This window comes from Prionailurus bengalensis, chromosome D2 (assembly GCF_016509475.1).
Source record: "Prionailurus bengalensis isolate Pbe53 chromosome D2, Fcat_Pben_1.1_paternal_pri, whole genome shotgun sequence".
NCBI lineage: Eukaryota > Metazoa > Chordata > Mammalia > Carnivora > Felidae > Prionailurus > Prionailurus bengalensis.
In genome coordinates, this window is record NC_057351.1 from 7,545,888 (window position 1) to 7,573,450 (window position 27,563).

Sequence of the window (27,563 nt, forward strand, 5' to 3'; positions counted from 1 at the left end):
GGATGTTGGCCAAACAGCCAGCCCTGTGCCTGTGAAATTATAAGCTCAGTCTGGCATATGGGATTAGAGAGGGATCATGGAACCTCAGACATTTCCAAGAAAAATGAATAATATAAGCCCCGGCCTTGGACGATCTGCAGCAAATTAACCCCCCTTTTCCATGATGGCAGGCGGGTGCCGGGATGTGGGCTGCAGGTGGGAGGCACACTGTCCTGGGGTTTTGTTCTGTTCTCTAGGCTCCCATTAGGCACCAGAAGTATCCCTTTCCTGGCAGGAGCACGGGTGTTCGATTCAGTCTTTGCGTAACTTGGACGGCTGGGTGGGCCTTGAACTATCCGAAAGGGCCGATGGGAACCCCACTGTCATGACAGGCTCTGCCTGACCCAGCTTCCCCGTTCCGTCTCTCCGACTCTGGGTCACCGGAGAGGGCCCACACTGACCTGTCCCTCCTCAACTCTCAACCTCTGACCCACTTTGAATATTGCCACCAGATTTGACGTCTTGAATGACCACGTAGAATGAGGCACTCGGTCTCAGAAGTCGACAAGGATGTCCCTTTGTTTTCAGAAAAGCCCTCGAACCCTCCACCTCAGAGAAGCCCATGTCCTTCAAACCTTCTAATCATGCATTTCTTTGAGTCTTTGCCACTCTCCTCGGCGGGCCTGGAATATTCCCTTTGCGCCAGTCCCACTGCCCATCACCGGCCCTGTCCAGACCGCCCAGCTCTCAAGGATTCTCCTGCCACAGCTTTCTTGGATCACACAGTAGCTGCCCTTCCCCGTGGGAAGTCAATTCCGCCTTATTTTCTCTTTCTTTTTAGCACATTTTTGCACACTTGCGTTGGCGACACTATCAATTTCTTCCTCTCCTGTATCTCTCAGAAGGGTGAGAACTTCGTAGACGTTTAATAATCATTTATCGAGTAAATGAATACATAACTAAATGGTATTGGATAACACTAAAAACATTCTTGTTATGTGAATAAAATGTCATGTTAGAAAAGTTATAACCCAGCCCCCTTGTTGTTATTTCCAAATCTGAATTTGATCTACAAATAGGTCAGTGTGTCCGCCCCGCCCCATTCCTTGTTCTAAGCTGCAGCAAGAGAAGATACTGGAAATATCTTTCATCGGCGGAATATTCCTGCTGTCCCTCCTCTGCTTAGAGACCTACCGTGATTTCCTATGGGGACCTCGTCCATTTCAAACCGGCCTCTCTACTTCTCCTGTCTCCTGACTCCTTGCTTTTATCACCTCCCAGAAAGCTTAGCTGCCTGGTTCCTACCTTATTCGGCTTCTGGATTCTGACCTCATTTCTGGGGAGGGCTGACCGGCCAGCCTTTGCCACTTCCCTCACCGTGGCAGAGGGCTCCCTTCCCTGCCTTCTGGGCACAGAGCTAGGGCCCTCTGAAGTTTTATCTTTAAAGCTGTGTAAAAGCTCCTTTTAAGCTGGAGTACCAAACAGGCGGGGGGGTGGGGGGGTGCGAAATCTGACTTACCATTCAGTGTCTATGACTTGTGAGATTAAAAAATAAACAAAAGCAGGCATACTTGAAGCGTTAAAGGCACATCAATGACTTCCAGCTTGTGCTATTTCCTTTTGAACTGTCGTCTTGTGCATGGTGCGGTCTCCCTGCTCCTCGGTGCCTTTTCCCCCTTTGGGGGTCTGGCCCCGCCCTCCCGGGGAATCTCAGGGACAGGAAGCCCGGAAGAGTACGGCAGTCCCTGAGCTGAGCCGGCACCCTCATGACTCGGCACACCCATCTGCCCATGGTCCCTGATTCACAGGTGAGGGGGTTGGTGACAGCAATCCACACCGATGAGTGTGGCTGGAACACAGCGCCAGGCCTCGCTTTCCCCCTCGGCTGGCTTTTGCTTTGAAGTCCGCTTTACTTTCCTTGGAGGCAGCTCCACAAAGGGGCCAAGCATCGTAGGCCATCTCATGGTCAGGGTCAAATCTTCAGGTATGCTTTAGCCCAGAGACTGCTGGGGTCAGGCACTGCACTCTCTGAACTTCCCTGGGACTTCAGTGTCATGGAGGGGACAGGGCCCTGCTCACGGTGGGGTTGAGCATCGGTGAGAAATACACAGGCCAAAAGAACATCATGGTTAAAGGGATCGGAGAGACCAGTCTTCCTTAGATGGATGAGAAAACTGGGGCCCACCTGTTTCTGTAAAATCTTTCTGGGGGTTTCTTATTCACCCATTCATTCCTTCTGCCAACATTTATTTAAGGCTTACTACGTGCCAGGCCGAGGGTCCAAGGTCCCGCGCTGAGGCAGAACTGGGACCAAGAACTCCGGCTTTCTCATCCCTCGAAGTACTGTGCCCCCTACAGCATATAACAAGCCAGTATAGTCTTTAATTACTTGACCATTTGTCGAACACCTACCAAATTCCACGCACTGTGTATAAGTGTGGGATGTAATTATACTATCTTGGAAGACACGTGATGCGTGAGCAAACCGAGGTCCAGAGAGGTTGCACAGCATGCTGGATCCTGAAGGAGCCAGGGCTGAGTTGGGGGTCCATATGACCACGAAGTCCAGTCTCCTTTCGTGGTTCCTTTTCACCTGGCCCCCAGACTCCCCACTCCCCACCTAGGGCTCCACTTTTTTTCCCGCCACCACGCCTTGGCGAATGCAGTTCCCCTGCTTGGCCGTGCCTTCTTTTCTCCCCCTCTACCTAACTACCCCTGGGACTCACATCTCGATGAGCTCAGACTTCGGGAATGTTTAGGGATGATGAAATCTGGCCACCAAGGCTTCGCTCAGCTGAGCTTGCTGTTTAGGGAGACATCACTCCTTCGAACGCGTTTTCTTTTGTCTGGCTTTACTGACAAGCCCAGGTCAGACCGGCAAACAGGATGGCTACAAAAACGTGTGTCCCTGGCCCTTTAGAAAAAAGAGGGAAGACCTTGACCCGACTTCTTTCCTCTTGTCTGGAATAAATTGCTACTTGCCTGGAGGAGGTGGTGATTTGCTATTACCGGCAGAGTCGGGGAAGGCTCTGAATAATCAGATATTCCAATGAATAGAGTGGCGTTCCACGGATCATCAGCTTTCAAGGAATTAGAATGAAATGCACTTCACACAAATACTGTACGAAGCGTAATGTAATTTGCTTGCTGGTGTTTGCTGCTGATCCTGTGATCACCAGTTACCACTTGCCGGGAGTTGAGGTGTTAGAGAAAGAGCACTGGGGGATTTTGAGGCATTCACCCTTTCACTTCAAAGTCCTATTTCCTCTTCTGTAAAACAAACGTGGTGGGTCAGACTCCGTCTGGTATGCGTGTGGCAATCGAGCCATCATTCCCTGCTCCTGGATCCGGATCAGACATCGCTAATCGATTGTGGCACTTTTTCCTTCGATCTCTGACAGCCCCTGGATCCTTCTAAACCCAATATTCCAACAGGAGCCTTCAGTCGATTAGAGTTGGCACAGGAAATAAAATCTATTTGCCGTCATTGACCTAGATGACCCCCAGGGTCTCAGCTTTCATGAGTTGCCTGAAGCGAATCGTGCCGGATGGAAAGCTGGATGCTGGTTTGTGGTATTATGAAAGCACTAAGTATTTGACCACTCGACTGAGGTTTTCTCCTTTCTTTTTTATTCTTTTCCTTCAATTCACTGATACCCAGGCCAAGATGGCTGCTAAAAACGATGGTAGGAATCATATCTAAAATCCTCGATGGGTGGGCCCAAGTGAAGGGTGGTGACAAGGGAGGTCTGGTCAGCGGGGCTCTATGCCTAAGACTCAACTCAACTGTTACCTTCTCTTTGAAGCCCTGTTTCCTAAAAGAAATAGGAAGAAATGGTCAAACCCACATCTGAATCCCCCAACCCACAGCACTAGGCTGGGACGTGTCATTTTCTGGGACGGTGAGTGGAATGTGAAATACAACCCCCCAAGTAGATTATACGCCTCTTGGAATCAGGGAGAAGCTTCTAGTTATTTTCTGGATTCACAGCCTGATTCCACAACCAATAGGTTGTTTAACCTCTGAGAAGCTGCTTGACTTCTCTCTGCCCCAGTTCTTAATTCATCAAACGGGGAAATCATAATAGTCTATACTTGAGTTCTTCCAGCATATCAGATAAGATCATTGATTTAAGTACTTCCAAGACTGTCTGGTATATTGTTGTTTTTGCTGTTTTTGTTCTTATAAAATCACAGCCTAGCACAATGCTTTATGCAACAGGGGCTAACATAGGTTGACTAATTTCATTTTTAAATGACCATTAGAGATGAACATCCACCTTTTGAGACTGATCCAAGAACCATCAGAACGACATTCAGGGCGCCTGGGTGGCTCATTCAGTTGAGTGTCCAACTTTGTCTCAGGTCATGATCTCACGGTTCGTGGGTTCGAGCCCCGTGTGAGGTTCTGTGCTGACAGCTCAGAGCCTGGAGCCTGCTTTGGATTCTCCCTCTCTCTCTGTTTCTCCCCTGATTCTGCTCTGTCTCTGTCTTTCAAAAGTAAATAAAAATGTTTAAAAAAAATAATAAAAAAGAAAGACAAATATGACAGGGTCTGTCCACAAGATGGTGGGGAACTGAATGAGCAAAGTTAGCACAAAGGGTCTAGATCCATCTGCTTCCGAGGCCACTAGAAACTGCTGAAGGGAACCACGTGACAAAGAAGGAAGCTCTACTCAGTTTTCTGGGCTTGAGAAATTTTTATTCTTCTAGAATCTTCCATTTTTTGAAGAGTATTCACAAATCCTGAAAGCACTCTGTGAGAACACGTCACTTTTATCTCATTGTGTCCTCAAACACACTTGTGAGCTCAAGCTCAAAACAGCGTCATACCTATGTGACTAATGAGGGGAGTCTGAGGCCCAGAGAGGTTATGTGACTTGCCCAAGGACACACAGCTTGCGAGGGACAGAGCTTGGTGCTTAGACTCTCGGCTCCATAATCTCCTCCACCCTCCCTGCTTTCTGTTCTCTCCAAGAACATTTCAGTTGTGGGACTCCCAACAGTTTTTTCTAAACAGCATCAAAAAAGCACAATTGTGTCAATTTATTAATGTAAACAATGCGTTGATAAGGGACTTTTATCTTCCTCAAACTCTCCAACCCCATGTGTCAGATTTATTTTGCGGCTACAGGAAACCATAAATGTATAAATGAGCAAAACTTAGTCCCACAAAAGGAGTCTGCAAAGCATGCCTGGGCGTGATCGTGGAAAAAGAGGACAGGAACAGCATATAATGCTTAATGAAACGTGTAAGGGACAGAACTGGGCTTTTATTCGAAACACGATCTTCATTTTGCTGCCAAATAAAATAAAACGAGTATGAAACAGGCACAAACCACCATGGGATGTGTTTCCCAAAAGACTGGGACACAACGTGAAGCCAGGCGTTTGCGTGCTGCTCATTTAAAAACGAATACAAGGTGATGTACCTTCTAAGCAGACGGGACTTTTAGTTTTCTTTTCCATGGTGGGGATAAAGTTGCAAGGGACCATTATCGATTCATCCCTCCTTTCTCCTGGAGACCAGGATGTACAGGAGACCCATCTTCCAAAGCTGTACCCCACCATGACTTGCAATGGGTGGGTCTCAGTCACCAGATGCCCCAATGTCTGGGCAGAGTATAAGCACACCATTTGCTAGACAAATTGTGTTATTATGGATTGAATCACCTCCTTCTTCTCTGAGCTACTTTGAGTGGATGTTTGCTCCTGATATCCAAAGAGGTTTTACTTGGCATCATGCAGCTTCCTTTAACTGACATCTAGGTCGGTGGCTCATTCCAACCATCAGGCAAGTCTTCTTTATTTTAATTTTTAATGGGATGATTGATTGCGTGTTGAACATGTTCCAGAACCCGTGCAAAATATTTTAGTGCCTGATCTCATTTAAGCCACGCAACAATTTGGGTCAGTACAGACAACTGAGTATACTCAACCATCAGCAACGAACACCGTTTTAACCCAAGCCGACTGAGTAGAAACTAAGAATGAGAGTAGGAACAGGTGAGCTCACCCAAGTTCATGCAGGAAGTACATGACAGACTTACTGTTGGAACCTAGAACTGGGCATGGCCATTTAACCTTTCTTAGCTTTGGTTTCCTAACTGCATAATGGGACAGTAGTGTTTGCAAAGAACAAATGTTTTGAGATCTAAGGACACACACATATAAAAGTGCCTAACACCGTGCCTGACACTCAGGGCTTGCTGAATATTCGTTTAAAATAACAGTAAGGCAAGGATTCTTAATTGGGGTTCATCAAAGGGCTCCAGGAGATCTGATTACTCTCCCAAATTATATGCGGCATTATATATATATATATATATATATATATATATATATATGGCAACGCCCATTTCGGGGAGGTGGGGGGTGAGTGTCTGTTTTCAACAGTCTTCACACAGGTCTGTGCTGCCCCGCAGCCCCACCCAAAGTGAAAACCATACACTTAAGATTCTCTTTTGCCCCAACTCATCACTTACTCAGTCCCAAGAAGGAAGACTTTTGCGGAGTTGTGAGCCACGTGGAAATTTCATGCGAACAGTAAAAAGGGAAGTGCCTGACTTTTGCATGGGAGACCAGACCCTCTGGGCTGTGTCCAGAGTCATTTCTCTCTCTTGGTATCTGTGTGGCTGAAACTGTTAACACCAGGCTGCTTCCTTGGGAGATATTTGAGGAGAGGTGGAAGCCTTTTAGGTCTCTCTGTACCAGGCAAATAAATCCTCTTGGGTTCCTGGGTCTGAGCCTCACTAGTCAGTGGATAGGTGCCAAAACCTAGGGTCTTTCTTTGCCAGATTACCTTATCGGGATCTCACCGGTGGTGGCTTTTTAACAGGAGAGAATTTGGAGGTCAAGACTTCATCTGCTTTTCTCTCTGCCTCTCAATAGAATAGTTCAGTAGTCCCTCCCATCCTTTGTGATCTCTCTCCCTCTCCCCCACCCCTAACACACACACACACACACACACACACACACACACACAGTAGCAAAATCTCAGATGGAAGGCTTCCAACCATTCCACTGGCTTTAACTGATAAAGATCTAGGCAATTACATTTTCTCTCTTAGCTTCAAAATTTGGGAAAGCAATTTCACGAATAAAATAAGCCATTTTTGTCTCTTTTTAACAAATAATCCAAATAATAGTACAAAACATTTATTGAGCACTTACTTTATACTAGTAACTCAACTAGTGTGTTACATGCATCATTATTATTATTCCTCTAACCACCCCCGTGAGATTGGACATGTTATTATGCCCATTCATAGATTAAGAAGCCTTGGAGAGGATAAAGAACATATCCAGAGTCACCTGGGTGGGTATCTTGCTGGACACTTCAATTACTAAATTGTCACTGATTTGCCTCATGCAACAGTAGAAAGTGTGAGGTGTATTGAGTGGAATGCCATCTGTGAGGACACTGGGTTTAATTTTCATGTCTCCCACAGCAGGATAAATCAATTCTCAACGTTTCCATCCAACAAATCAGGCCTCCTAATACCTGCCTCCCACTCCGTCAATGATGAGACTTCTTCCTGAGGGTACACTCACGCCCCCAAAAGACAAAGACTTATTCAGCTTGGTTCTTACGTTTCAGATTCTTAGAGGCCAGCCAGCAATGACATACCTTCTGAACTCTGTGGGGAAGAAAATCCAGATTTGTTACTCTACTGAGCCAGCAAGTGGTAGAAATTAAAGTTTCAAGAACACCCCGTATCTTCTCACTTCCCTACTCATTGAAAAATGGAATTGTTGTATTAGCTCGGGCTGCCATAACAAGATAGCATGGATGGGGCGCTGAGACAACAGACATTTATTTCTCATTGTTCTGAGAAGTCCAAGATCACGATACTGGCCGATCTGGTTCCTGGTGAGGGCCTTCTTCCTGGTGTAAAGATGTCACCTTCTTGCTGGTCTCCATCTTTCCTCCTCTTCTTATAAAGCCATGGGTACCATCACGAGGGGCCCCAATCCCCCAGTCTCCCATCTAAGTCTAGTTGCTTCCTAAAGACCTAGTATCTCTGAAGAACCATCACACTGATGGTTGGAGGAACCCAATTCAGTCCATAGCAATTGTGGTTTAAAACAACTGGGGACCAATATAGGGCTGTTGACATTATTTTACTAAATAAGTACTTATTTAATTAAAATTAATTAAATGTGATTAGTTAACACGGGAACAGACCGGAAGAAGGTCCTTTAAATGAAATGCACTTAGATCAATAAAATATCTACTCCAGTATCCTAATATTTTTGCTTCCTAAGGACTGATGAAAATTGCCATGAAATGAATTTTGTGAACCATTGCTGTTGAAAGGTTTTGTATGAGTTTACAACTAAAGAGACAGAAAGCTTGCTTTGTTTTTTAACGAACGTATTTTGAGTTGGACTAATTTAATTTGTTCACTCAGTTTTCCTAATTTTCGAACCGTTGGGGTTCTGCTCTGAGGCGATACTTACAGACGAAGAAATTGGGAACAGTCATTGGTGGACATTCCAATGTAAGACAGGTTTATTCAATTTCAAGGACACTCAAGTGAACAATTTTATCTCTCATCTATTCATGGTTTATATCATCCTTGGTTATTCGGTGTAAAAACGTTGACTTTGATCTTTGATGAATATTAGGCTTATAGGTATGAACCCCTATAATTAATGTCTATCCCAACTAACCACATGCCTCTGAATGTAGTTGGAGAAGAATTTCAGCTAAGACTCAGGACATCCCAGCTCCAGCTGGGACTTCAAATGGTGTTTCCAGAACACAAAGAACATTTGATAAAGCTGGAGAGAAATATTTTGTGAAAATGTGTCACCAGGCAGCTTGGGAGTGATTTCACAGAACCATCCTACAGGGTATGAATTTAACCTTTGATCTCTGCAATGAAGGTCAGCAAATTTGTTTTTGCTTTGCATCTTTTATAGTCAACTCAACGTCTGGGTAAATGGGTTTCTGAGGAAGAGACTGTGCTTGTGGTTAAGTGATACTTTCACTCTACAGTTTTTAGTCACTTGGCCCTCTCTTCCCTGAATTAAATTCTACTGCTTCCCTCAACTTTATTTATTTATTTTTTTTGTATGTGTGAGAGGGAGAGATCTAAATCTTAAGATGTGATATATTAGAAGGGGGCGATATCATACTGGAATAAAACGTCCAACAAAATGTTTCAGTTATTTTTTTCTTCTTGGAGACAAACACATAAAAAGATGCGGTTTTTTATCTGTCAGTTCAGCTGATGTCTTCTTGCTAAATAAATAAAGTTTTATTGGAATGCAACCATGCTTATTCATTTAAGTATTTTCCCTGGCGGCTTTCATGCGGCAACGGCAGAGTTGAGTAGTTGCAACAGAGATTGTTACGTGCCACAAAGCCTAAAACATTTACTTTCTGGGCCTTTACACATGTTTGCCAACCCCTGCTTCAAATCAGAGAAAGAAGCTTGGAGTGGCGACTTCGTGAAAATACATCCTTAGCCCAGATACAGCAACGGCTTGGAGGTAAATGACGATGGATGGACACTGGTTTTAATTCAAATATTCACTTCGCAGAAAAGAGTCAGAATAACATCAAGCTGATGAAAAGAACAATAGTCGGGCATGTGTTGTAATGAGATATAGATGTAGCAGCCAGATTTACTCCTCTGATTCTCCGGCAGCCTATCTAATAAAAATATGTTACGGGAGAGATGAACCCAGAATCTTCAGCTAATGTCAGCCATTTGGGAATACGAGTTTCTTCTCTGCAGCAGATGTGTGGCTCAAAGTTCATCACAAGTGCGCTCACAGGGAGAGCACAGTATGTGTTGCTCTGTGGGGGACCAGCACTGGCCTGTCAATGGAATAACGAATTTGGGTAAAGGACACAGTGGAGGTGGGGCCAGGCTAGAACTTAGAACCAAACAGTTTTAACCCTTTCTGGGCGTGACTTTATTTACTTTAAAAAAAAAATCTTTATTTATTTATTTTCGAGGGGGAGGAGAAGCAGAGAGAGAGAGAGAGAGGGAAGGAGGGAGGGAGGGAGAGAGACTCCCAAGCAGTTTCCATGCTGGCGGTGCAGAGCCGACGCAGGGCTTGAACTCACAAACCGTGAGATGCTCTCACAAACTGAGAGTCTGATGCTGAACGGACTGAGCCACCGGACGCCCTGACTCTATTTACTTTTTAAATAACGATGATTCTAAGAAACGCCTATAGAATTTAAGGCCAGTCATCCATCAAGGGCCACGGGTTGCAAGCTCCAATCTCCGCTCTCCTGTCTCAGAAGTGGACTGCGTAGGCTCCCTCAGCTTCGCTCTCCAGACCAACCTGCCCGGCACCAATCTTCTGCCTGGAATTGTACTTCTTTCCTGGAAGAAGAAGGCCAGAGACCCACCAACGGGCTTGTGCATTGCCGGATTTTCTGTGTTCTGTAGGACGCTGCTTTGCCCTCTTTGGGTCCTTCCTCACTACAGACTCTTTCCATCTTCCTAGCAAACATGCTTGGGTCTCGCCTGCCTGAAAAATACGAAAATTCAAAACCTGGGATAAAAGCATTCCATCCTTGACTTTGTGGTTCTCTTTGCTACCTTTCTTCCTACCGGCTCTCTGTTAGCAAGGGCAGGACGAGGTTATGATGGCAAACACGCCCTCCATCCTGGCATGACAAGAATGTGTTGCTTCTTTGTGCCCCTAGAAGAGCAGGTGACTCTCCTCAAGGGTAGTTACCCTTAGTTCAGTGACTCGCAATCAAGGGTCTTCAGTCTTGGATTTTCTTATCTATCCAATGAAGCCTCTTCCATGACCACTGTGGCAGGGAGAGGGAGGTGGAAGATGCAGGCATGGGCTTTTCACTGCCCCATTTCAGAAGTGACTCGCTGCACATTTCACCAAAGAGCTGCCATATATGTCTCCTCCGAACTGCAAGGGCACCATCTTCCATGTGCTGGGGAGGGGAGCAGAACCAGGGATTGGGGATTCAGTAATGCTTTCCACGGAGTCCAAACTTCTGTAAGGAGGTGCCTACATGGTGTCATGACTTCTCCAGGGTCCTCTCACTGCCCTCCAGCCCATATCTTCAGTTGCCTTTGTCACCATCACTCCAGTCAAATTCCTTTGAAAATAATCTCTTCTTACATGGGTCTTCTAGTTTTATATCTAAACATATTTTCTGTGCTATTTCTTCTTTTGTCCCTATGGAATTTGACCGACACTTCAATCCTCTTCTTCCTAAATCCCCTTTTTGGCTTGCATGACAGCATTTATAGCATTCTGAGTTTCCCCATGTCCTTTTTTACCCACTTTGTTTGCAGAATCATTCAGTAATTTCTTTTGCTCTCCTGCCTGTTCAATGTAGAGAGTCCAGGAAGCTCCTCTCTGCACTCTGTCTTTGTGCTCCCTTGGGCTTCAACATTTTTACTCTAAGCAACTCCCCAGCCCATCCGTCTTTCCATCTACACATCCATCCATCCATCCATCCATCCATCCACACATTCATCCATCCATCTGTCCATTCACCCATCTATCCATCTTTCCATCCATCCATCCATCCATCCACCCATCCATCCATCTGTCCATCCACACATCCATCCATCTACCCATCTATCCATCTGTCCATCCATCCATCCATCCATTCATCCACCCATCCATCCCTTTCTCCAGATCTTCAACTATACTTCAAATTTTCACCCACATTACACTTGCACCTCTAAATTAATGTAATGTCACAGTTTTTCTAGAAAAAGCAAAAACTAAACCATGACCTTTCTCCTGACCTAAAAATTTCTGTTAACAGAGCTGTATACGTTAGAATGCTAGGTGATGCAATGGCTACTCGTGACAGAATAGCCCAACTCAATTGGCCTAAAATATAAGGACATTTATTATCTTCTGTAAGGAGAAGTCTAGGTGCTTCTCTGGGCTCTGGCCTGCTCTGTAGGTCAGTTCTGACTCATGTAGGTCCTGTCATGGTAGGTTGATATCCACAGCAGCTCCAGTGACCATATGAAGATACATCAGCCTCCAGAAAGAGAAGCCAGCTCTTCTCTGTGTGTGTGTTTTTTAAGAGTGATACAATGTTTTCCAGGAGTCTCTCTAGAAGTCTTCTTTTTGGTTCTTTAAGGAAAAATTAATAACTGCTTTATTGATATGTTATTTGCCTACCAAATAATTAACCGATTTAAAATGTACAACTCAATTATTTTTTGTACCATCACAGAATTGGCAGCCATCACCACAATTAATTTTAGAAAATTTTCGGGGCGCCTGGGTGGCTCAGTGGGTTGGGCGTCCGACTTCGGCTCAGGTCACGATCTCGCGGTCCGTGAGTTCGAGCCCCGCGGCGGGCTCTGTGCTGACAGCTCAGAGCCTGGAGCCTGTTTCAGATTCTGTGTCTCCCTCTCTCTCTGACCCTCCCCCGTTCATGCTCTGTCTCTGTCTCAAAAATAAATAAACGTTAAAAAAAAAATTTTTAAAAAAGAAGATTTTCATTGCCCTTGAAGAAATCCTGTATCCATTAATGATCACTTCCTATGTCCCTCTGCACCCCAGCCCCTGACAACTACTTTCTGTCTTTAGATGGATTTGCCAATTCTGGACAGTTTGTTTGAATGGAATCATATAATATGTGGTCTTTTGTGTGTGAATTTTCACTTAGTATAATGTTTTGAGGCCTCTCCATCTTTACCATGAATCAGTATTTCATTCTCCTTTTATTGTCAAATAATATTCCACTGAATTGATATACCACAATTTGTTTATCCATTCCCTAGTTGATGGACATTTGGGTCGTTTCTGCTCACTTGCTTCTTTTCGCCAAGAATTTTTGCCATATGCTCGTGCCTGGTCTGATTACTGGCAAGAAAATGGAGCCACCTGGACGTCTTGGACAAATCAATACTCCACCCCCTGTCCCCTGGGGCTAAGGATAGATGCATCTTCTCTGAAGCAGTGGCCAGTTACAGGAGGGTGAATATTCGAACACAATGTTAGAAGGGAGGGGTGACGGGGAATGTGGGATAGGAAAAAACAAAACAAAACAAAACAACAGGGTCTGCTACAACAAACAACCAAGGCTTTTAATCCTGAAATTTTGGCTCTTTCTTCTTCCTGGCCAGTGATCCAGCTGGTAGCCAGTGATCTTTTCAGTGTCTCTTCCCTCCCTCCCTTCCTCTCCCCTTCCCTTCCACAACTTTCGACCTCTCCCCAGCCCCACGGTCATATTACTGTCCACCTACTTTTTTTTCTAAGAGTCTCCTGCTTACCCTAGGCTTTCTGTTGCGTCCATCTTACACATCTTGGCAAGAGCAACATTTTCCACATCACGCATCTCCTAGAAACATCAGAGCCCCTGTTCAAAAGTTTTCACAGCAAAACTGCCTGGAAAACCAGGCCCCAATTCATCATGCGCACATTTGCAATTGACCGCGTCATAGCTTCAATGATTTTTTTTCTTTAAGTTACAAGTGCCTTTCCCTCTTGATGAAAATCCCACCCATTCTTTGAGGCGTCTCAAAGAATATTAGCTAACATGTATTAAGCGGTTGTTATTTGCTTGCACTGCTCCAATACTTACTGAGATTATTTCACTGATTCCTCGTAAGAAATCGATGAGACCCCTCCCCATCTCCCCCTCCTTCTCCTTCTTCTTTCTCTCCTGTCCCTTAAAGCGCTCTTCAGACTCCCCATACACGCTTATGGGGACCTGACCCATGTGGTGACCCGATCACTGACTTGACGCTGGTGGTTCAGCCAGGTGCTGCGGAACCGAATGAGGCAGGGCCACGGGGACAGGGGTGAAGCCATCTTCCCACCAGGTCGCACCTCCTAGTGCGCAGGGCCTGACGGCCTTCTAGAATCTGTGTTCCCACGTCTCCAAGCTCCAGGCTTGAGGAGACTCCACTCCGGACGTCACCTGCCACGTGGAACATACCACAGACAGGCAATAATAATAACAGTGGCTAATATTAAAGGAGCAGCCACGATACGTCAGGCACGGTGAGGAGCACCGAATGTGCTCCCGTCTTAAGGCACTCCTACCTCAGCCACCCCTCGAGCACCCTCATTTTATCAGTGCGGAAACGGGGGCCCAGAGAGGGTAAGCAACTTGGCCGACGTGGCACAGGCAGGATTCCAAACCGAGTCTGCTTGACTCCAAACCCCCTACGCTTTGCCTCCCAGCCCCAACATGCTGCCTGCACAGCGGGCAGGCCTGGTGGGATCGTGGTCTGAAAGCAATTAGCCCAAGCAGCTCTCCAGCAAACCCCAGAAACAATCCAATCTGTGGCAGGGGAGGGGAGAGCCATCTTAAAAGAGAAAGCCTTTTTCCTCCCCAGCTGGTTGAGGGGGAGCAGTTTGCCACAGGCTGCTGAGGGCAAGGAAGGGGCGGAATGTTCACTGAATGTTCATTCTCCCAATTGTTTGTCCATGACATTGAGCTCACACTCCAGGGAAAATGCAGGGCCTGAACTGAAATGTCGTCCAAAGCCATTCAGCCGGGGCTTTAAAAGACGCTTTTGTTGGTGAAAAATCTCTTGACTGTCCTGACTCTCCCTGGGCTCCGGATTGCCTGATAAAATACGGGATAATCAGCTCATTTCGAATTTGAGATAAATAACAAATATTGTTTCAGTAGTGTAAGTATGTCCCATGCAATATTTGGGACACACTCAGATGAAAACTGAATTCATTGTTTATCTAAAATTCCAATCGAGCTGGGCATCGCGTATTTTTATTTGCTAAATCTGACAACCCTGCCTGGGCTTTAAGGAGAAGCCTGTTGCCTTTTGCCTTGTGCCCAAGCAGAATCCAACAGGTTATGTCATTCTGGTGAGGGCAGCGGAATCCCAGGACACGTTCTGGAAGTTGAGTGCTTACGCTTCCTCTACCTTGAGCAAACTTTCAAAAAATGATGTAGGCTTTGTAAGTAATAACAGCAGTGACCATAATAATCCTTTCGGGAACCGGGAGATGTCCTGAGGGTTTGGGGGGAATCCACTTTCCACTAAAGTCCTGGAAGCTGCGTGGCACCATTCGCATTTAATAAAGAGCAGCCCCAGTGTCTCGTGCGGGAGGCCCTGGTCCTCCCCGGACGGGAGGCTCCTCTCCGAGACCCCTGCCCATGGAGTGTCAGGTGCAGGAGAGGGAGGAGGCTTCTGGGCCCGTTCTGCATCATCTCTTCCACTTCAGTGCTCCCTGCTTCCCTCTCCGCTGGAAATCGGAGAGCACATTCTTGGCATCGAGACTCTCCCCCTTGGACCCTTCTCTTTTCTCGGTTCCTGGCACAGCGAACTTGGCCGTTTGTTGCAGTGATGAGTCGTTCCAGAGAGCGCCCCGTCTAACCAGCAGCAGGCCAGCTGTCAGAACAGCCTCTTCCAAAGGGAAGACGCCCTGGGAGGGGGAGGATTTGCCAAGCAACGAAGTGTCCCCATGTTTCCAGGTGTTTAGTATATGTTTGTGGGTGTGCACAGCGGGGAGAACAAGGACCCATTGTGTGCTGGACCCTGGCGCTGGCTGAGGGCCTGGTAGGCAGGGTGGGTCACGATTCGCTGCAACTCAACACGTTTTTATTGAGCTTCTGAGCCCGACGCCCTGCACTCAGCCCATAAGAAATGTAAAGATAAGGCTGATCTCTGCTTTCAAGGGACTTAAAATCAAATACAGGATAAGGCAAAGAGACAGCAGTGTGATTTGCAGAGCAGGCTAAGTACCCTCAGAGGGGTAAAAGCCAAAGTTTTTAAGATGTTCAAGACAGAGTGAAAACATCTGCCTGGAGGAGAGTCCGGAGAAATGTGACAGAGGTGGCTTTCAAGATGAGCTTATTTTTTAAAATTTATTTATTTTGAGAGAGAGAGAGAGAGAGTGGGGGAGAGGCAGAGAGAAAGGGAGAGAGAGAATCCCAAACAAGATCCGTGCCGTCAGCGCAGAGCCCGATGGAGGGCTCGAACTCACAAACCGTGAGATCACGACCTGAGCCGAAATCAAGAGTCAGAGGCTTAACTGACTGAGCCGCCCAGGAGCCCCTCAAGATGAGCTTTGTAGGGTGGGTGAGATTGCATCAGGTTGTGCTTGGCTGGGAGGACGTAATTGACGATTTTTTTTTGTTGTGGTTCACACAGGAATACATCCCATTCCTAACATAGATCCGAAAGGAACGCCACTAATGGTGATCGTGGTCATACACGGGCAGTACTCAAAGCAGACAAGCAAGAACAATTTGATTATAATGCTTCCTCGCCTTGCTGTAACCTCAGTGGTCTCAGTGGCTGACGAGGACAGCTAGAGCAAAACACCAAGCCCACATCCACCTGCCAGACATCGTGCTAGGTGATTCACATGTAGTCTCTTATTCCGTATGAGTGCGTGGCCACTGCTTGGGTAATATTATCGTCTCAATTGCAAGATTCGGAATGTAGTCAAGTGAGTTCATACAAGCCCACGTCGCCCACCCATCCACCCAGATGCAAGCCTTCTTCCTTTATAGGGGGTGTTATAAAGCCATTCATCTACTCTGTTTTTCCCTCCACGTTTTTTTAAATTGATTTGCGGTTTGGGCCCATGTGTGGAGAGAGTAAAAATGACCAGTAAGACTAATGTATAACAAATTGCTGTTTTTTCTCCTTTATATCGCAAAAGTCTTGCACGAGTGGAATCCTGTTGTAGGGAATTTCACTATAACACGGGTGTTGGATTTGTTCGTAGTGGTGCCATTTTGAACTCTTGTTATCACTGCAGGCTGCTGCGTATGCAGATGTCACACACTTAATCAAGAAGCCATGGATAGTAAGGTTTTGGTAGTCTCTGATCAATATTTGTCCATCTCTTTAGCAATTTTTAAAAAAAACTTTTAACGTTGATTTGTTTTTGAGAGAGACAGACAGACAGACCGATAGAGCGGGTGCAGAGGAGGGGTAGAGAGAGAGAGAGACACACACACAGAATGTGAAGCAGGCTCCAGGCTCTGAGCTGTCAGCACAGAGCCTGACGCAGGGCTCGAACTCACGGACCGTGAGATCATGACCTGAGCCAAAGTCAGATGCTTAACCGACTGAACCACCCAGGCGCTCCTAAGAAACAATCCCCTTAAACTAGCCTCCTCCCCCCGGATATAAGTGGTAGAGTACCACTCCACTAGGTACATGATTGCTTTCTCTCAGGAGGGCCCCTGTGTGAGCTCATCAGAGAGACAGTGGCAGGAGTGAGGGCTCTCCCAAGATCCTGGGCAAGTTACTCACTCTCTTCTCACTTCAGTTTTCCCGTCCAGTACATGGGCATCATACTGTTGTTTCCAGAGCTGGTATGAAAATTCATTTATTCAACCAGAGGTACTGAGCACCTCTTCTGTGCCGGCTCTCTGCAAATAACAGCCTATGTCCCCTGCCTCGATGGAGTGACCACGTGAGAAGGGTCACAGCAGAGCCCACACGAGCTTGAGGGAGGCTACCGTCCTGGTTATGAGAAGTGCAAGCGTCCACAGGCCAATTTCTCAGCCTTCTTTGGGAAGAACATGCCAGGTGAAGCACCCACCAGTAGGGCACTACTTAGGAGTTCTCAGATTTAGGTAGACCCCAGAGTGAGCTTTTTCTAAGCCTGGAAGCAAGACGCAGGTGGGCAAAGCAGGCATCGATAACAACAATGCCTCATGATGGAAAGGTTTTCAAAGTAGATTCCTAAGGTTGGAAGTTGTTTTTCTTTTTAAATTTACCGTATTGACATATCTGTTATAGGTACACGCCTGTAGTTAGCAAGTGGTTCATGTGGATACTTCAACAAAGAGGTTTTTTTTCTTTTGTTCTTTCTTTGCCTCCCTCCCTCCCTCCTTCCGTTCCTTCCTCTCTTCCTTCCTTCCTCCCTCCCTCCTTCCCTTCTTCCTTCCTTCCTTCCTTCCTTCCTTCCTTCCTTCCTTCCTAAGAAAAGCATCAACACTAGATCTTACACTCTGAAAATCCTAATTAGTTCATCAACAAAGGACTTGTCATAACCCTCCATCTACTACAGAAATGGCAGTCGTAGTCCTATTAGAAATTAACCAATGTCTCCATCAATCAACGGAAAATGTCACTGTGGTGTTGCCATATTGGGGGTGACAATATGCACATACCTGTTATCTTACTTTACCACGTAAAAACACATTATTCCCTCTGAAATATTGAGGTCCGAAGCTAACTTGAGACCACGCAGAAGATCTTCTAGGACATTTCTTCTCAGTACAGACTATAAAAAGTAACAAAAACCGAGAACAAACTGAGGGTTGATGGGTGGTGGGAGGGAGGGGAGGGTGGGTGTTGGGCATTGAGGAGGGCACCTGTTGGGATGAGCACTGGGTGTTGTATGGAAACCAATTGGACAATAAATTTCATAAAAAAAAAAATTAACAGGGAATGACGCTTTTTGTGTCCTGGATATTTAAATGCCATATGGTGCAACCAGACTGTATTTCTAGTATACGTCAATGAACAAATCAATCGCTCCACAAACAGTTATTGAGTATGTGCTTTGTGCAAGATTCCATGTTGGATCCTGAAGGAGTTACCGACCCACACCCAATTTAAGTGAACAAATAACAAGACAGAATGTTTCCCTTTGGGAACCATGGATTTGGGAGAGATCACAAGAAGTTAATTGACAATTCAAAGCCAAGAGACAGTTGTTCCTTTCAAAAATGACCAACAGGAGAGTCCTGGGAGGGCTCTGTGAAGAAAGTTGGTCTTCAAACAGAGGTAGGGTTGAGGTGACTCATTTTGTAAAACTCGTATAACAAATTAGGGACACATGTCTTCCTAGCAGCTTCAGCTGCCATGTGGTGCAAAACAGACTGTATTTCTCATATTTATCAGCTAACAAATTCATCCGTCAACAAGCATTCCTTGAGTATCTGCTTTGTGCAGGAACTATTGCTGGATCTTTTACATTTGTTTTTTAATTTTGGAACTTAATGAATTTCAAAACATATGTGTTGAATATCTGAGGACAGACTTTCAACCTCTGTAGTAATGTTCTGGGGGAAGTTGAGCCCAGGTCCCTAGAGCTAGCCTCCCCCTCTCTTCCCAGAGCCTCAGAGGCTATGTAGTTGGCATCCCCCATAGGATAGATCATTTGAAACCCACAGCGTAAGAATGATGGCATTCTGCTGAGCCTTTCTCCACTCATGGGAACTTTGCATCTGAGTAAAAGGGAAGTCAAGACCAGGAAGCTGATGAATCTCGAGGGGCTACTTCCTTAAACTTTAAAGAAGCAAAGGTCCCTGTGTCAGACAGTGGAGTTGCTTCGGTTCAGAAGGAACTCATGCATGATAACCAAAGCGAAAACACAGACTTACTCCTTGTTGGTTTCCAGGTTCCCTGGACCTGAGCCACGAATGAAGAAGGGGTTGGTCCGTCAGGAAGGAAGGATGATCGGAGGTGCCGTGGAGCCGCCATGTTTGATGAGGCTGGGAGTGGCCGAGGTTTGGAAATATTTTTCTGCCTAAAGCTCTGAGATTGCATAGGTTTTCTTAGCCCTGAGGAATTCCTCTAACTGCCTGGGGATTTCTAGGTTTCTAAGAAGCTTGAGGTGGTTGTTAACCTAATACCCAGTTGAAGGGAGCCAAGACAGGCTTTCCATGCCAGCTGTGTAGTAGGCTGTCTTCTTAAAAGGCTCTTTAAAATCAGGCGCGTAAGGGAATCCTTCTTTCCTGAACTAGGGCGTCTGAAACTGGGTCAATGGTTCTCATCCCCATCTTCCAGTTTGCTTTGCCGAAGCACAGTGTAAGCAAATAAATATCAATGAATTGCTTAATGATTTTCATAAGGTCCCATATTTTCAAGGCAAGGGGCTCTCCTGAAATGTTTGATCTACTCCGTATGAATCTGTTTTCCAAATGGCCAGCACATGTTGAGGCCTGCTGCCCTCCGGGTTACAGGAAGATGCCTTTGATGGGTTAACCGCAGAGCAAGTGAGCTCTTTTTAAGTCCTTTTCAAAAGTTCCTTTGTCCTGCTGTGGATCTTGCCACTTGCATTGGATCAGCAGGAGACCGCTCCTGGCAAAGGGTTCTAGTACATTCTCCCTCTGATCCGGGTTGGGTCCCTGGGTAATGCCATCTGTAATCTGGAGTCCCAAAGGTTGGAGTTTAAGCACGAGGCAGCTGGGAAACAATTACCGAGCTCTAGGTGGGCCACACACTTTTCCAGCACTGTCCACCCAACTGTGAGGCCGGAATGAATTTCCTTAAAGCCAAATGAAATCACCATCATTCTCAACCATCTTGGGGGAAGGCTGGTCTTGCTATTAACGAAACTTCTTGGCAGCTACCTGATGCTGCCCTTGGCGGGATATGACTACGTTCGAAGCGGCCCTCCGTGTTCTATGGGCTTGTCCGTTCTTTTCCCGGCCTGGGCGGAAATGCGTAGACCATACCTTTCTTGACCCCTCACGCATGCCTAGTCAAAGGGTGATTCGGTTTGGCTTATTTCTACAGATTCTGAGACACATTCAGGTCACAGCATAATGAATGGACACACAGGGCTATCATCTAGTCGGGTGGCCATACTGGAGAAATTAAGGGCGAAGAAAAAGGCAATCCGGGTCCCTGCCGGCACGTGGGTGCAGTTCCTTGGGGACCCAGCAATCGTTGAGGACCAAGATATTATGTTTTAGTTGTTCTATAAAAACCAAACGTGTTGTGAGCAACGCTGAACTTTCAATCCAAAAGTGTCGTAACTACTTATAAAAACACAGCAAAATGTATCAGAGAATAAGATTTAAGAAAAGAGAAACATCTTTTCCTCTTTGTTCTGTTCTGAATGGTTTTTTTAAATCATAAATATTACCATTATTAGGTACTTCTTCACCCTAGATTGACTATATACTTCCGAGATAACTTTTATTTTTTCTTGCCAGCTGTGATCCTGGGTATTCATTCAAAAGCAACAACTCCTTACTTCTCTATATTGCTGGTAGCTTTGGTTCCATCCGGTCAACATTTATCAGGTGGTGACTTGGGCAGGCCCGGTAGTATCTTGGCCTTTAAAAGCAGATGATGTTTCTATTGCATGCTGTCTCTCTCTCTCTGTCTGCCTCTATCTCTGTCTCTCTCTCCCTCTCTCTTGATACTAATTTAGGTCCAGTGATGGCCAAACCTCTTTTTTTCTTTTTTTTTTTTTAATTTTTTTAAAACTTTTTTTTAATTTATTTTTGAGACAGAGAGAGACAGAGCATGAACGGGGGAGGAGCAGAGAGAAGGGGAGACACAGAATGGAAGCAGGCTCCAGGCTCTGAGCCATCAGCCCAGAGCCCGACGCGGGGCTCGAACTCACGGACCGCGAGATCGTGACCTGAGCTGAAGTCGGACGCTCAACCGACTGAGCCACCCAGGCGCCCCCCAAAGCTCTTTTTTTCAGGCTGCTGGCACTTAGTTCTCTTCGAGAGTTATTTCCTTCTCAGGCAAGAGAGTCTTGCTAATTTCAGACAAGCCTTCAAACTACATTTTCTGTCTGGACTAATGGAATTACGGTCCACACAGCCACCTAGTCCAGAAATCTGGGAGTCTCTTCTTTCCAACTGTCTTCCCACATCCAATCAACCACCAGCTTCTGTTGGGCTCCTGTCTTGCAAAAACCCTCATTGCAGAAGTCCGTCCTCCCACACTCCCACTGTGGACTCTTTCCCCACCTTCCACATTGTACCTCTTACCTGGATTTGCCTCCAAATGACCTGCTGATTATTCTCTTTGTCTCCATCCTCTGTCCTCTCCTCATCCGTTCTTGTCCTTTCTCGGGCAAAGGTTACGTTGTTCTTGCCCGAATTACAATGCAATAACCACGAAATCATGCAGCTATGAGTCAAACTCATTGGCAAAGCTTTTTTTTTTTTTTTTTTTTAATTAAGATTAGGTCTAGAATTTTACTGAATGTTTTCCATTATCTATTGTCGTACGTCCAGGAGATAAATTACATGACTGATTTTTGAATGTTAAACAATCCTTGCATGCCATATAAAATATATTTTATATGCTATTTATGCACACACTCACTTTGTATTTCTTGCTTGTATTTATTTAGTATTTTTGGATCTCTGTTTATATGTGAGATTGAGTCATCTTCTGTTCTTGTCTGGCTTCGACATCAGGATTATAATGGCTTTGTAAAATATGTTGGGGAATTTTTTTCTGCTTTTCTGTTCCCTAGAATGGTTATTTGTCAGGGGTTATTTCTTTCTTGAATTTCTGGAAAAAATTGTCTGCGAAATCTTCTGGAGTTAGTACCGCCCGTGGTATATTTTTGACTATTGAGTTCATTTCCCGCCACCACCCCCCTCCCCCCGCCCCATTACTGGTTGTAGGTTTATTCGGTGTCAATTTCTTCTTTGTTAATTTCCATAATTTATGCTTTCTAAAAACTGTGCAGTGTATCTAAGGTTTCAAATATATTGGCCTAAACGTTGTTCATGTGATTATCTCATGATTTTTAAATATTTACTTTTTCTGTTTCAATGTCTCTTTTCATATCTAGTACTGTTTATTTCTGCCTCTTAAGAAAAAATCATTCATGCCAGGAGTTTGTCTGTTTAATTACTTTCCTGAAACAACCAGCTTTTCATTTTGTTGATCAGATGACCAACCATTCACTTCTGACACCATCACAAGAGTAATTTTTAGGAAACCCAAATGCACGTTTGAAGACCCACACTGGGCTCGCCACCCCGCATCCAGCCTCTATCTTCTTCACCAGCTCCTATCACCGCACTGAGCCCCCATCTTCTCTCCCCTCCAACAACATCAGATTCCTTCGGGGCCCCAAAATGTCAGCTCATTTCATGCTCTGTATCTTTGCACAGACTTTTCTTTTTCTCCCCTCCTCCCTCCAAGCCCCCACGCTATTCATTTGGTCCAAGTCTTTAAGTTCCATCTCAAGTTTTCCTCCTTTGCACTGACCTTGTACCTTTTTTGCATTCTTATTTTTGCCTTCCCTTCTGGACCACGAAATCCTTGAGGGTAGGTGCAATCTATTTTTCATCTTTATCATGGGCACTTTTAACTTCTTTTTCTTACCCCCGTATCACTCCTTTTACAAACAAGAAGCATAAACAGCACAGACGAGATTACACTGTGTCTTTTCCCTCTATTTTAAGACAGGTTGGCATCCAAACCACTCCACGTGAGATACCAGCTAAATTAACATCCCTCTTCCTCCCTTGTCAACATGCACTTAGCATTGACCCACCTATTTGCTAACATCTTTAATCTTGCAATTTTTTAAGGCAACATTTATGTCTGGTAAGTTCCAAACTGCTTTGTGTCTGGACATCTCAATGCACCTCAAATGCCAAACCAGATCTGAATTGGGCTGTCTGATGTCTTCCTCGTTGAGAGTTTACTTCTAAAATTATGCACTGTTTAATGAAAAGGGATGATCATATTTCACGAGCAAGCCCCCAACTTTCCTACTGAGGCAAAATATTGCAAGTAGGTAATCCAAAGAAATCCCCATTCTAGCTCATAGTTTTTCTCACTGAAGAACTTATACTTGTAACAGTCAACCTAGATTTGCATACACCAAATAGGATGCTGTTTAAAAGATGCTATTTAAAACCACTTCGGCTGAGTGGTTCCCAAGCACAGGAGTTAGGAAGCCTGGCCTTGACCCCCAGCCATACCCCTTCACAGCCCAGCGGGGACTTCAACCCCTGAAAGTCTCGATAGTCAAAGAGTAACGATCATACAGTGACCAAATAGTGATGACTTAGGGCTAAATCATAGCGTTCGCAAGGAAATGCCTTGTGCGTTTCCCAGAGCACAGTAGTCTGGAGCACTGCATTTCAGTTGAACTTGCACGAGGAGAAGTCACAACTAAGCCTACCGTGCAAATGGTGATTTCTCATTGACAACACTATTACCCAGGCATCCAGCATTAGCCGATTTAAAGAAAATCCCGCTTTCCTTGAGGCTCCGTTTGCTTTCTAAACTTTCTGGCCCCGACCAACACCCTTTGCTAATCCATTTTATTTTCCTTGTTTTCCTCCAGGGACGACGGATCGGACGCTGGGATTTGGAAGCCCGGCTTTCTACGCTGAGCGCACACAGACCACCGAGTCGGGGCAGCTGGCCCCGCGATGCTCTTTGCTGAATGGTCAGAGCGTCCCTGTCCCTGCTCTGCCTGCTCGGCACTAACCTGGCCACGCTTATCACCCCAAATCGGGACATCGAGTTTTCCATTCGCGAGAAGACTCCAGCTCACGCAGTGCCTCTCTCCCTCTGTGAAGGCCAGTAACCAAGCCGAAATGTTCAGCCAAAAAAAACATTTGCCGACATCGCTTTAAAGTAATCATCTCCCCTCAGGGCCGGCCGCTCTTTCACGGGCACCCCATCCTGCCGCTGGGAAAGCAAACCTTTTCTGTGCTCATTCTGGGCCTTCACCAGAACTGTCCGGTAACTGAAAGTCATTTTGGGTTTTGGTCACCCTCCGGGCTACGGGCCCATGACCCATCCACTTTGCTACCGAAATCTGGGGTGAGGAGAGGTCCCGGGGGAGATGTGAAGAGCCAGCGGCTGGCTTTGGCCTGATCAGCTGAGCCTTGGCCTGCGGCCTTGGCTCCCTTGCCCCCAGGACTGATAGAGCCTTTGCATGTCTGTCCCCACGGCTTCTCTGTGTTCTTGGGGCCCGTGTGGACTGGTGTGGGACAGGAGGAGAGTGAGGGGGACCTGGGCCCCATCCGGGGTCTCCATGCTTCCAGTCTGCCTCAAGTTGTCCAGGAAAGGCTGACCCATATTCCACATACCAGCTCTGAGCAGGACACATCTGCTCACTCCTCCTCCCCTTCCTCCTCCTGTTCTCCCTCCTCCCCCTCCTCCTCCTTCCTCGGCCAACAGGGCAGCCAGACCTGCATACCCGGTCTCTCTCGTCAGCCTGCTGGCACGATGGGGCTCAAGGGGGCCACCAGGGGGTGAGCCCCCCCAGTCTGAACCTCCTGGCCTCCCCCCATCGCATGCCCTCCAGGAGCACGGCAGTAACCAGAAGGGTACGGAAAAGTCCATCTCTTGGGCTTGTTCACAATTATTTCCTTCCAGCCTTGGTTTTTGGAATGCTTTGCTGCGTTTCTTTTGAGTGGGCAGATGGCAGGATGCTGGAGGTGTAAAACAGCTATGAAAAACAAGATGATTCCGACAGAAGGAGTATGTACAGCCCCTGCTGGACCATCCCGATATTAATCAGGAGAACTGGCCTTTTGTTTTTGTTTTCGTTTTTTCCCCTGGGATCTTTAAAGTTTGCATGCCTTCTCTCTGCTTTCCAAAAAAAAAAAAAAAAAAGAGAATATGTAAATGCACCACTTTAAGGGCTTCAGCTGGGAAAGCTGGTGTCATTTTTGGGATTCAGTTTATTGTGAGGATGAGCTCGAGCTGAAGGACCTTAGAGCAAGACCCGGGGAGGCTTCGGGGAGGAATGCGAAAATGGAGCTTCGGGAGAGAAAAGCTGACGGCGGGTCACCAGCGATGGTGCCCATCCGTGGTGCAGGAGCCGTGCCTGAAAGAGATAATTTCAAGTTGAGCTGTGGTTTACCGCAGTGTCCTCGTGATCGGCTGAGTGGTCAGATGTCAGGGGTGACTGAAAATAAGTTCATTTTCCCACAGTGAGAGAAAAAAGAAGAAGGAGGGAAAAAAAAAAAAAGGAACAGCCCTGCCCATATGAAACAAATACTTGCACATTTCAGAGTCCGGCCGGAGCAGGCTTGAACGTGCACCATCACGCATGTGACTTTTGTGAAGCCAGCCGGGGAAGAAACGACAATTATTGCCCTGGATTAGCCTAACACGTTACCCCTCCCCCGCCACCCCCGTTGAGCACAGACGGTCTTTCACGGGGCGATCGCTGCGCCCCACTGTTGGGCCAACTCGGAAGATCTTTGGGGAACGAGGGTGGCGCGTCTATGTCATTATGTCGCCGGTGGGGATAAGGGAAGGACGGGTGGAGCGTCTGGTGATCCCACCCCACGAGTGTGGGACTGAACACCGACCAAGGGTTCTCTAGACCTTCCTACCCGACCCTCCGGTGCCTCCGGGCTTTACGGAGGTGCGCGAGCTGTGTGTGTGTGAAGGCTCTGGGACTCAAAGTGTTAAAGTGTCCTCTGCAATGGCGAAAAATGGCTTAACCGCAGACTCATCCTGTGTTGGCCTAGTTGTGTGCTTCTGTGTGTGTGTGTGTGTGTGTGTGTGTGTGTGATTTTTTTCTTCCTTTTCAAATACTATTCTCTTTCATGATCTCATATCCTAAAATGTCTCCTTTCTGATTCAGTGAGAGGGATTCCATGGTTCACCACCCAGCACAGGGTACTTCCTTCCATCACAGATGCCAGAAAAGCACTAAAGATCTCAAAGGTGGAAACGCAGAGCATCAAAGCACTGATCGGAAGGCCAGAGGCTTGATTTGCAAATCACACACCAGGCAGCCGCAAATCCCGCGTCCCGATGCCTTTTCTTTTCTCTTGTCCTTTTGTTCCTAATGCAATGCATTCTGACCCCATCTCTTCCATCCCACCGAGCCCGCAGCACCTTGAGCGATTCAGTGGCTGTAAACTCCCCGGCCGACTTTGTTTTGGCTGGAATCACAACCCATATATGGGAGAATCCAGCCGAAACATCACAGAGCTAACAGCGCGCCTCCGTGCAGTGGTGGCCGGTCAGCAGAAAAAGGTGACATCATGGCTATTCCAGGACTTCAGGTCTGCAGCACAAAGTGACTTCCCTGCTCTACATCAGAGTCAGAACTTGGATTCGAGACAAAAACAACTCTCCCTTCCCATAAATATCTGCTCTGGGGCTCAAGACTATTCGAAGCGCAACGGCTCAGAAATGGTCCCTTTCCTTGGAGACCCGTCTGATTTTCCAAATCCAATCACAAACTTTTTAATAGCATGTCATGAACCTCTCAGCTCATTATTTCTCTTCAAAGCCCTCCGGTTTGCCAGCTTAGAGCCTGTCAAGTGTTGTTTGATGATGTACTACGCCATAAATAAACGCATAGGACATGCTAGAAATCCACCCTTCACTACTTCTGGCTTTCCCGCTAGGAATACTGCCATATAATCAGGGATGTGTGATTTGCGGCAATTGCTCTGAATTGAGGGTTGTTTTTTTTTTTTTAACGTGTCCAGTGTGTAATGTAGGTAATATAACAGATTTATCACCTTTACATAAATCCCATTTGTTTTTCCTCTTCCTGTTCCTTCTACCCCCTCTCACGGTTAGGACGTTGGGAGCAAAGAGTAGGAATATAGACAAACCCTCTGAAATAGCCATCATGGCCTTACCCCTTCCTTCCAGCAGGAAATCAAGGCACTGGATAAGTTACTACATACACCTCTAATATCCACTGTTCCCTCCGATGTTTTTAAGTTGTGAGCAGACAACCATTTTACATGGGTAACTGGCCATGAAGGTCAGCACCAGAAGGGAGGTTACTGTTGTAATCAAATAAAGCTCATAGACGCTAATCTGACATGTGTTTTGACTAACTTTTTTTCACTCTATGGTAATTAGGCAAACACGACAAGCAGTCGACCCAAATAACTGTGTCATCTGTCCTGTTTTGTCGCATTTCGCGGTGAGATTAAGATAGGTTTCGGGCAGGGACATCCT

The 27,563-nt window shown here is 46.1% G+C and overlaps 1 protein-coding gene and 1 long non-coding RNA gene across 2 annotated transcripts in view; one reads left to right on the forward strand and one right to left on the reverse strand.

Moving 5' to 3' along the window:
- RNLS (renalase, FAD dependent amine oxidase) overlaps positions 1-27,563 on the reverse strand; it is a 330,346-nt gene that overhangs the window by 527 nt on the left and 302,256 nt on the right. The window lies entirely within an intron of this gene.
- On the forward strand, positions 19,101-27,491 carry LOC122493441. Its single transcript, XR_006299891.1, has 2 exons — positions 19,101-19,399; positions 23,956-27,491. It is a non-coding gene; the product is annotated as an uncharacterized LOC122493441 (long non-coding RNA).